This window comes from Dendropsophus ebraccatus, chromosome 15, assembly GCF_027789765.1.
Source record: "Dendropsophus ebraccatus isolate aDenEbr1 chromosome 15, aDenEbr1.pat, whole genome shotgun sequence".
Taxonomy (NCBI): domain Eukaryota; kingdom Metazoa; phylum Chordata; class Amphibia; order Anura; family Hylidae; genus Dendropsophus; species Dendropsophus ebraccatus.
Genome location: NC_091468.1, coordinates 54,432,878 through 54,444,971, shown reverse-complemented (window position 1 = coordinate 54,444,971; position 12,094 = coordinate 54,432,878). Strand labels below are relative to the sequence as shown.

General features: G+C 40.8%; 1 protein-coding gene across 1 annotated transcript in view; it reads left to right on the top strand.

Moving 5' to 3' along the window:
* Positions 1–12,094, top strand: part of APLF (aprataxin and PNKP like factor) — a 112,212-nt gene that overhangs the window by 54,129 nt on the left and 45,989 nt on the right. The gene's annotated exons all lie outside the window — the stretch shown is intronic.

Below are 12,094 nucleotides of genomic sequence, written 5' to 3'. Positions count from 1 at the left end.
TTGTTTATTTATTTATTTATTTATTTATAGCATGGGAAAAGGGGGGTGATTCAAACTTTTATTAGGGGAGGGGGCTTTTTATTATTAACAATACTTTTATTTGTACTTTTACACTTATACTAGAAGCCCCCCTGGGGTTAGGGTTATTCCCCCTGGGGGACTTCTAGTATAAGTGCACTGATCTCTCATACAGATCTAGGCTGGGTTCACACTATGTATATTTCAGTCAGTATTGTGGTCCTCATATTGCAACCAAAACCAGGAGTGGATTAAAAACACAGAAAGGCTCTGTTCACACAATGTTGAAATTGAGTGGATGGCCGCCATTTAATGGCAAATATTTGCTGTTATTTTAAAACAACGGCTGTTATATTGAAATAATGGCAGTTATTTACTGTTATATGGCGGCCATCCACTCAATTTCAACATTGTGTGAACTGATCCTTTCTGTGTTTTTAATCCACTCCTGGGTTTTGGTTGCAATATGAGGACCACAATACTGACTGAAATATACGTAGTGTGAACCCAGCCCTATGCTGTATAGATATGCAGCTGTTGCAGCCGGAAGCAATCGAGTGCCGAGCCTGCATCAGCGCCATTATGGCGCTGACCCCGGACAGGGTAAGATGTGGGGATCGCTCCTCCGGGACAACATCCCGGAGGAGCGATCCTCCCCACTAGACACCAGGGAAATGCTGCATCAAGTAATCAGATGCAGCTGTCAACTTCCCCTCTCCATAGGTTACACAGGGCCCGACTGATGCAAAAGAGTTAAGATTTCCTGATAATGAGCAGTGGATGAGAAAGAAGAGAGGAGGGAGGGGGGGACCTGGGGAAAGTCTTTTTAAATGCAGATAATGGCATATTTGCCTAATAAACCCAATTACAAAGTTTCTTAAAATCTCCTGTTTTCTTTGCTACCATACAACTTCTAACTTGTTTTTCAGAAAATAGTCTAACTTCTGTGACACCTTGAAGGTACAAATCAGCAGCTCTGGTAACATGTCCCATAATAAATTGCCCTGGTGTCACAAAGGGAGGTGGGAGCGGATCACATCAGACAGAAGCTAAAGGTATATAGATCATACCAGGTTAAAATTGGTGATTATTACAAAAATATATGTTAGCTTTGTCTATAGGATCCCGTCCGGAGTGTATACACATAGTATACGCTCCGGCCATAATCCCTAGTGGCACCGCAAAGAACTGACATGTCAGTTTTCTTTGGGCGCTATTCAGTGAATATCGGCTATAGAAAACCATGTCAGCGCACACTGTGGAGCGAGCGGCTGCGGCCACACACTCAATTGTGTGCAGTGGTGAATTCTGATGCGGGTGCGCACGGATGCGCCCGCATCAGAACTCTGCCGCAGGAAAGATCATCTGGCCGGTACTGCAGTACCGGGCGGGATGATCTTTTTAGAGACCAGCCGTTCTGTGACCCGGCTGTTTCACGGAACGGCCAGTCTCATACGTTGTGTGAACATGGCCTTTAGGTGTAATGCCCAGGAGAGGCTGGGTACTCGTCAGAAGTATTCATATCCCAAGCAATGTAAAAAATATTCCAGCCCACTGCTAGGAAATTTGCTGTTTTCATCCAGTGGATTTTTGTATTTTTCCTGGCAATGATCAGGCATATCCTGTCTATTATTTTATTTTCTCTAATATTTTTTTTTTTCCTCCTTTAATTACAAGTGACAGCGATGGCATCACAGGAATCTCCCTATATGTGCAAAAGGTCCTGGATTTTAAAATATGGCTGCTTTCAAATGAGATTTTCCAAAACCCGACGGTATTCATGTCCTTTAAATGTCAACATGTGTATGAAATTAGAGTCTTTGCTTTTAATTATCTTTTAAATATGAATATTTCCATCTCTTTCATGTAAAAGTCTTTATAAAAATTAGACAGAAAGTCTAATTGACGTCCATTACAAGAACTTTGTTATACTTTCAGTGGTGCAGTTAGCTTCCCAGGGAAACTAACGTCTTGCTTCCTATAAATCGGATGTTTCCATATTGCCTAGGGCTCAAAGAAAAGTATTAATATGACTCATGGGAAGTTCTGGGGAGTTTTCCAAGGAAAGACTGATCAGCTGAATCGTATAGATAGATATTGAGAGAGAGAGTAGAAAAATAAAGTTATAGTTCAAAAAAATGCAAAAACATTTTTTTAAGTGCTCCTTTTCTGGTGTGGTATATATGTGTGTATTTATGTGTATATATATATATATATATATATATATATATATATATATATATATATATGTGTTTGTGTGTGTGTGTGTATGTATATATATATATATATATATATATATATATATATATATATATATATATATGATCTCCCCTGTTCACATAATACAATTTATCTCATTTTCTTAGATTGTACTGTAAATTTTTGCCTTGCACAATCCTCTTGAGAAATGTCATTCAGGTCTTGTGATGTTATCGCTTTGTACTTGATGTATAATGTTACTTTGCTTCCTATATGTGAATAGCTTCTCTTCTGAGCATGCTCAGTACTCTTTCTTTATCAGATTTTAATTATTCTGCCATCTCTATCTTCTGCTACTAGCTGATATATGTTGTTACAGTGAGAAACCAGTTTTGTGGAACATTAAAAAGGGGTTTCCGATCTCATAGAGTGAAGTCATATGCCTCTGGGACCCCCTCTGACCCTTCAAAAGGAGGATCAGTAGTGATATATCAGTGCAACACCTCCAGTGATGTTCCCTTTCCCAGCAGCACCCATCAACCTACTCCCTGTAAAAGGGGAATGCAGGGGAATGGCCCTATTCCACGGAACGATTATCCGCCGATAATCGGGCAACGATCGGCTGACATTGTTCATGTCGGCTGATTGTTGAAGTCGTTTGTTTTTGATCATGTTGAAAGACAAACAACTTATATAGCAACAATCTGCTGCCGTCGCTCCGCGGACTAGGAGCGGCGGCAGCAGACCGCTGCTGTATCCTATGGGCTGCCTGGACGATCAGCGATCACCCAAGCAGTCCCCCCAGCCCTCCTCGGACACTCCCGCTCACTGCTGCGTGTAATAGCTGAGCACAGTTATGCACAGTTATGCCAGTTATGCCAATCGCGGCTGAGCAGCTGATGACACGGCAGAGGGGGCCTGGCATGAGGGACGGCTGGAGCGGTCCGGCAGGCCTCCCGAAGGTGACGTCGTTCGATTCAAGATGGCGTCCAGGGTCGACAGTAATCTAGTGAGTATACTGCACCACACTTCCGGGGGTGCGGAAGCACGGGAAAGGGGGCCAATCGCTTACATAACACACATTACAAAGTTGTATAACTTTGTAATGTGTGTTATTTAGTGAATAATTTTAAAACGCCGCACTACCCCTTTAAGTTGGGAAGCTCCATAAAGTGCTCTATAATACACTTGCAGTCTATGGGTGCATCCTCTTTAAGATATGTCTGGGTGAAATTGTAACAATATATTGGAAGATTCTTAATCTCAGCCCTGTATAAACCACCATAATCCCTGTCATAGGATATTTACCATATAACATTTTCTCCACATATTTCTTAATACTCAGTGACCTCTATGAGATGAGGATGTTTAAAAAAAAAAATAGATGCACTGAGGAAACCAATGAAGACTGTATGTCACTCACAAGATATAATCAAGTGGACAGTATGAGGCTAGGTTCCTTGGGAATCCCGTTAAATGATTCTTGTTCTCTGCACTGCTTGTGAGGTCAGGCCCCCCGAGATCATTGTAGTCCTCTATAGTCTTTAAATAAATCTCATGCTTTCCTGACTAGATGTCTCCAGAGGGATACAGGGCCTACAGGTGGCTGTTTATAATATGTACGGTGTGTTCAGAACGCTGCTAATATGAAGATTGTGTTCCTGTCTTTGCACTTTTCAACTAAAATCTGCCCAAGGTTCACATATTCATCCTACTCTCCGATCTATGTAGAAACAGGGTTCACATCAGTTCAACTTTATAATAAAAGATGTCTGTGTAAAAGAGGGGAGATAGATAGATAGATAGATAGATATAGATAGGAGATAGATATAGATAGGAGATAGATAGATAGATAGATAGATAGATAGATAGATAGGAGATAGATAGATAGATAGTGAGATAGATAGGAGATAGATAATTGATAGATAGAGATAGGAGATAGATAGATAGATAAATAGATATAGATATATATAGATAGATAGGAGATAGATATAGATATATATAGATAGATAGATAGATAGGAGATAGATAGATAGTGAGATAGGAGATAGATAATAGATAGATAGATAGATAGATAGATAGATAGATAGATAGATAGATAGATAGAGATAGGAGATAGATAGATAAATAGATAGATAGATAAATAGATATAGATATATATAGATAGATAGGAGATAGATAGATATAGATATATATAGATAGATAGGAGATAGATAGATAGATATAGATAGATAGGAGATAGATATATATAGATAGATAGCTGCACATTATGCCAATGCTGATACCAGTCAACCAAAAGCATCTACATTAGTCATATAAACATGAGAACTGGACTTGAAGCAATTAAAGGAATTGACCTACAAACACAAGAATAGACAGTGCGCCATAGCATAATTCAGACTGGTAAAATAATGGAGATTCTCACCTAGTAGATTTGTGCTACAAACAAGGCACAACTTTTGGATAAGCCTTAAAGGAAAAGTCTGGTGAATTTTTTTTTGTAGTATTGTATTACCCCCAAAAGTTATACAAATCACCAATATACACTTTTTATGGGAAATGCACATGAAGTGCTTTTTTCCCTGCACTTACTACTGCATCAAGGCTTTACTTCCTGGATAACATGGTGATGTCACTTCCTGGATAAAATGGTGATGTCACTTCCTGGATAAAATGGTGATGTCACTTCCTGGATAACATGGTGATGTCACAACCCAACTCCAAAAGCTGTGCGGGCTGTGGTTGCTGGAGAGGACACTGAAGGACACAGGGTACTGAAGGGACACTGAGCATCCCCCTGCCATCATCCTCTCCAGCAGCCACAGCCCTCACAGCTCTGGGAGTCTGGTCGTGACATCACCATGTTATCCAGGAAGTGACATCACCATGTTATTCAGGAAGTGAAGCCTTGATGCAGTAGTAGGTGCAGGGGAAAAAAGCACTTTATGTGCATTTCCCGTAATAAGTGTATAATGGTGATTTGTATAACTTTTGTGGGGGGGGGGGGGGGCAATACAATACTTTGATAAAAATTTTCGTCTGACTTCTCCTTTTACCTCTTCCTGCATGAGGGCGTAACTGTATGTCCTTATGCGGGTGGGGGAGTTCAGAGGGCTATCTGCAGCCCGGGACCGTGGCAATTAGCGGCCACAGTCTGATAGCTATGCCCACTAATTAACCTTTTAAATGCAGCTGTCAAAGCTGACAGCTGCATTTAAAATGCTCCTTTGCCACTTCCCTGGTGTCTAGTGCCTATCTCATGGAACTATGCAGTATAACTATACTACATAGATCTCAATGAGAGATAAATGTGGCTATACTAGAAGTCCCCCGGGGAGAATAACCCTAACCCCAGGGGGACTTCTAGAATTTGTGTAAAAAAGTAAATACATTTTTTTTTATTAATAAATAATCCCCTTCCCTTATAAAAGTTTGAATCACCCCCCCCCTTCCCCATTTTCTATAAATAAATAAACATATTTGGTATCGCCGCGCGCATAATCGCCTGAACTATTAAATTTCCACATTTTCCCGATCTCTCACGGTAAATGGCGTGAAGGCAAAAAATTCCAAAGTGCAAAATTGTGCATTTTTGGTCTCATCAAATCCAGAAAAATTGTAATAAAAAGCGATCAAAAAGTCGCATATGTGCAATCAAGGTACCGATAGAAAGTACAAATCATGGCACAAAAAAATGACACCTCACACAGCCCCATAGACCAAAGGATAAAAGCGTTATAAGTATGGTAACAGAGCAATTTTAAAGGTTTTAATTTTTTAAAAGCCATCAAATAAAATAAAAGTTATGCAAGTTACATATCATTGTAATCGTAACAACTTGAGGAATATGTATAACAAGTCAGTTTTAGCCTAGGGTAAATACAAATACTCCCCAAATTAAAGAAATGTGTTTTTTTGTTGTTTTTTTCAACTTCATCACACATTTAACCCTTTAAGGACGGGGCCAATTTTTGTTTTTGCGTTTTCGGTTTTTCCTCCTTTTGTTTAAAAGGCCAGAGCACTTGCATTTTTCCACCTAGAAACCCACATGAGCCCTTAATTTTTGCGTCACAAATTGTACTTTGCAATGACAAGCTGAATTTGTGCATTAAGTGCACTGCGAAACCAGAAAAAAATTCAAAGTGAGGTGAAATTGAAAAAAAAAAACGCATTTCTTTTATTTGGGGGAAATGTATTTTTACGCCATTCGCCCTGGGGTAAAACTGACATGTTAATGTATCTTCCTCAAGTCGTTACGATTACAATGATATGTAACATGTATAACTTTTCTTTTATGTGATGGCCTGTAAAAAATTCAAACCATTGTTAACAAATATACGTTCTTTAAAATCGCTCTATTCCCATGCTTATAACGCTTTTATCCTTTGATCTATGGGGCTGTATGAGGTGTCCTTTTTTGCGCCATGATGTTTACTTTCTATCGGTACCTTGATTGCGCATATACGACTTTTTGATCGCTTTTTATTAATTTTTTTCTGGATTTGATGCGACCAAAAATGCGCAATTTTGCACTTTGGGATTTTTTGCGCTTACGCCATTTACCGTGCAAGATCAGTAATGTGATTAATTATTAGTTCGGGCGATTACGCACGTGGCGATACCAAACATGTTTGTTTATTTATTTATTTACTTTTATTTAAAACCTGGGAAAAGGGGGGTGATTCAGACTTTTATTAGGGGAGGGGGCTTTTTACTTATAACAATACTTTTTTTTTTTTTTTTTTTTTTACACATATACTAGAAGCCCCCCTGTGGGTAGAGTTATTCCCCCTGGGGTTAGGGTTATTCCCCCTGGGGTTAGGGTTATTCCCCCTGGGGGACTTCTAGTATATACACTTTGATCTCTCATTGAGATCTTTGTTGCATAGTTATACAGCAAAGATCAATGAGATCGGCAATTGTTTGCTTTTGGCTGCTGTAGCCGAAAACAAACGAGTGCCGAGTCGGGGACAGCGCTATCTTGGAGCGGTCCCCGGCCGGCAGCAGTAACGGAGATCGCTCCTCCGGGACAACGTCCCGGAGGAGCGATCTCCCCCACTAGACACCAGGGAAGTGCTGCATCCGGTAATCGGATGCAGCTGTCATGTTTGACAGCTGCATCTGATTACTGTATTAGCGGGCATGGTGATCGGATCGTGCCCGCTAATACCCGCGGTCCCGGGCTACAAGGGGCACCCGGAACCGCGGCGCTTCAGAGCGGGGTCACCGCGCGGTCCTGCTCCAAACACCTCTTACGGGCGCATGAGGTACGGGTACGTCATGCGTCCTTAAGAGGTTAATTTTTTTCTAGTTTTGCAGTGTACTTTATACAAAAATTATGCCTGCTATTGCAAAGTACAATTAATGGCGCAAAAAATAAGGGCTAATGTGGGTCTGTAGGTAAAAAAAAATGCAAGTGCTATGGCCTTTTAAACACGAGGAGGAAAAAACAAAAGCGCAAAAAAAAAAAAAATTTTGTCTGGTCATGAAGGGGTTAGAGGTGCGTTCACACGTACAGGATCTGCAGCAGATTTGAAGTTGCAGATTCAAAGCAAATCCGCAGCATCAAATCTGGGCCATCAAATCTGCTGCAGATCCTGCATGTGTGAACACACCCTAAATGAGGACGCTGCCACTACCAGGTTATCTACATAGGATCCAAACACAAGACACCAATGCAGAAAATGAAAAACAACCCTTGGACTATTTTGGATCTTTGGCCTGGTGGGGTGAAGGTTAGGGTGAGAAGCTGGAAATGAATGGTGCCACGTGCCACGTTTCGAGACCGGTCCAGTCTCTTTATAAAGTTTCTCTACTTGATAAAGAGACCAGACCAGTCTCGAAACGTGCTGTGTCAGATTTTAAGAAATGTGGATTTTATTTTTCTTTTTATTGGTTATATACTTTACTAGTGGACCTGCGCCCTCTGACCCAGTTGTGGAGAGGAGGATTTTTGTTTTAGGTTGTGATTTTGTTAATAATAGTAGTGACGACTTTGAAGTGAAAGTACCATTGCATCATATTACCCGACCAGCATCAGCGAGGGGATCCCGGTGGCACAGTCCTTTTTTCAAAACGTTGTTCGGTTTCCGCACTTGGCGTCGTTCATTTCCTGCCTCTAACCCTAACCTTCACCCTATCAGGCTAATGATCCAAAATAGTCCAAGGGTTGTATTCCATTTTCTGCATTAGAGGAAGAGGATTTAGTGGGTCTTTTTTTTTTTATCTATTACAGATTCTCTATGGGTAGAGAAGACCATTGTCCTTCAACTATGACGTACTGACTGTAGTCACAGTATGACATCTACATTAGTACCCTATGCTACATTGCGATGCCAAACGTCTTCAAGGGCAGAACGCAGGGCAAATATTAGTAATGGTACATATTTCCATTCTCAAGGGCACTACTTGGGAACCACCAAGGCTTTAGAGAGTAGCAAGAGTGCAACCTGTCCTCAGAATAGGTCATCAATATCAGATCAGTAGGGTGCTGACACCCGGCACCCCTGCCGATTAGACGTCTGCCAGAGCCATTGTGCATGTATAAACAGTGAAACTAAGCAATAAGCAGTTCCGTAAATGTGTAGCGGCCAAAATAGGTTATCCCACCTCACCTCCCATTAAAGAGAGCTGAGCTGCAGTAACCCAGAATGGCCACTACATAATGTATGGAGCTGTCTGCTTCCTGCTCTGCTTCACTGCATATAGGAGCACCGCACATCTGGCAAGCAGAGTTGAAATTGATAATCTGTCCTGAAAGAGGTTGTTAGAAAATTTTACCTTTTAAAGAGGGTGTTTCGGATGAGAAAAAGTATCTTCAGAAACGCTGCCACACTAGTTCTGTTTGGTATTGCAGTTCTGGCTCATTCACTTTTCAAAACCAGACACAAGGGCTGCTGCTGCTAGTTAATGTTATAGCTATTTTAGTAGTGAAAAAAAAATGATACATATAATAATACAGACATTAATTTTACAAGACAATAAATGGTTACTGTTCTGGCAGTAGTGTAGGAGGGAGTAGGAGGTAGGGATCTGCTGACCAGGATTCCTATAGCCTTATACCTAGGGAAATGTTTGTATTGGAAATAAAATAATAATGATCGTATAATGATCTGTTAATCCACATGGTGCAGACATGACTCACTCTCCGGTCACGAGTGAGAGCATACAGCTTCTCTTCATGTCATCCTTGGATCGAAGGTGTTTATGTGATATTCAGATGGTTATTATATTACAGGTTGCTGAGGAACACCTCTTCTTACATGTAGTCTGTTTTTAGGGCTCAACCTATATACTTGTAAAGAAATTCTCTTCTAGGATAAGTATGGAGATGGGTTATTTGTTTAGTTTTAAGGAGAAGTCCGGTGAAAATTTTTATTACAGTATTGTATTGCCCACCAAAAGTTATACAAATCACCAATATACACTTATTACAGGAAATGCACATAAAGTGCTTTTTCACTGCACTTACTACTGCATCAAGGCTTCACTTCCTGGATAACATGGTGATGTCACTTCCTGGATAACATGGTGATGTCACTTCCTGGATAACATGGTGATGTCACTTCCTGGATAACATGGTGATGTCACGACCAGACTCCCAGAGCTGTGCGGGCTGTGGCTGCTGGAGAGGATGATGGCAGGGGGACACTGAGGGACACAGGGCACTGGAGGGACACTGAGCATTCCTCTGCCATCCCGCACAGCTCTGGGAGTCGGGTCGTGACATCACCATGTTATCCAGGAAGTGACATCACCATGTTATCCAGGAAGTGAAGCCTTGATGCATTAGTAAGTGCAGGGGAAAAAGCACTTCCCGTAATAAGTGCATATTGGTGATTTGTATAACTTTTGGGGGGCAATACAATACTTTAATAAAAATTTTCACTGGACTTCTCCTTTAAGAGTAGAGATGAGCGCTACTAAAGCATGCTCAAGTCCGAACGTTCTGCAATCGATTACTGGTGGGTGAAGAAGTTGGATGCAGCCCTAAGGAGTCTGGGAAGACATGGATACAACCTATAGCTTATGGCTGTATCCATGTTTTCCAAGCAACCCTTAGGGTGAGGTTAAAGGGAAATTGTCAGCTACAAAAGACATCCCAAACAGCTTACATGAATAAATAGCTAGGTAAGACTGCAGACTGAGACTGCAGTCATCTACAACTATGCTTTATATTGCAGCACTTAAGTGGGATAGGGCTGTGACCGGGGCACCGAAGACCTCTGGCCACACCTCCTATGACACTTCAGAGCAGTTTAAAAAACCTTTTTTTTTTTTTGTTAGTTGATTGCAGCCTGACAACTCAAGTTGAGGGATGAATAGTCTCACTTTGAGGCAGTCTGAGATGTAAACCTGTTTTTTTTCTGCTCTACAGCGAGGTTTGTGGGTAAAATTACATTAAAACAAAAAACTCTGTACTCACAGCACACTTTGTTTTTTGGGGGAAACACCACAAAGAACATTAATGCCATGTATGTAGACTTTTCAATAATTTATTTATAGACATAAAAACTAAATTTACACAAAATTCGAAAACATTGCAAGACACTGTGTGTGAATCCACCCTTAAGAGTCTACCTTGCATCATTTATTATGGTTTCTATAAAGAAAAATGTTTTTGTCTTCTTTTTCTCTCCGTTGTGTCTGTAATAAATTATAGAACTTGTTTTAACACAGTACAGCAGTTCTCCACAAAATTAAAGGCCATTCATCATTGTATCCATTAGTCCAGAGTTTTGCAGGAGTAATGCACTACTAAAGTAATATTTCTTGTATCTTTGTACTCGTGCTTGCTGTGTCTATTGATCTTACCCAGGAATTAGACCAGGAATATATGGAGGGTTGTTGCATATAAATTACTTTCCTTTTGTACTTTTTCTGCTCGGTGTTCTCTCTGCCTAAGTGTCATTGATCCGTGTACTGTACTTTCACCTTCTGTATGATGGGCAGAACTGCTAATTTAGATTTCTTTTTGTAAACATTGGGTTGTAAAAGCCCCCCTAGGGCGGGAGAGAAGCCTTTCCACGCTACCTTTTAATTGCACCCTGACAACTAATATATATATATATATATATCCGGAAGAGCATAACTCAAGGGGTTTAAACAATGTTGCAGCAATGTTTATAGCACTTACGCTTGCCAAGAACTAGAAAAATGGTTATTCTTGCACTGGCACATGTGTTCTCAAATTATTTCTTTGTTCCAGTGTATCTAAACTGCAAGTACATACATTTGCAAACAGTCTTGAACAAAACCTCTATTGAAATATAACGGCAGAGTAAATATGTACTTGTAGCTTAGCGGGAACCTGTCACTCCAGTTATGCTACCTTTGCTGTTTTCAGCAGTCTGATTCTTATTAGGATACATATAGTAGTTCATGAGAACTATCATCATGAAGTAGGCAGCGCACACCTGGTACCTGGTCATGCAGGGCTGCTTGGTTTTCCCTTGTCATTACATTGACTTATAGGGCCACTTATATGGTGGTTTTGGTGGTTTCCTTACAAGAGCCACCCCTTGGCCGGGCCCTTCCCGGAGAGAGAGTCCTGTGTTTCGAGACTCCACGTGCTCTTCTTTTGCATATTCATGAGGGGCTGCTGGCCTTGCTCACCTGCTCATGATTGGCAGGTTTCCTCCTATTACTGTGGATAAGGATAATCCTACCAATCATTAGCTGGTGAATAGGACCAGCAGCCCCTCATGTGTATCCGTGACTTCTTATCATGCAGTACCACGTGTACGCTGCCTACTTCATCATGTCAGTTCTCATAAACTGCTATATGTATCCTAAGACCACTAGAAACAGTGTCTTATGCTGCCCTAGAGTGGTGACAAGTTCCTTTATATGCTCTTGTTAATAAAATCTCTCTCTT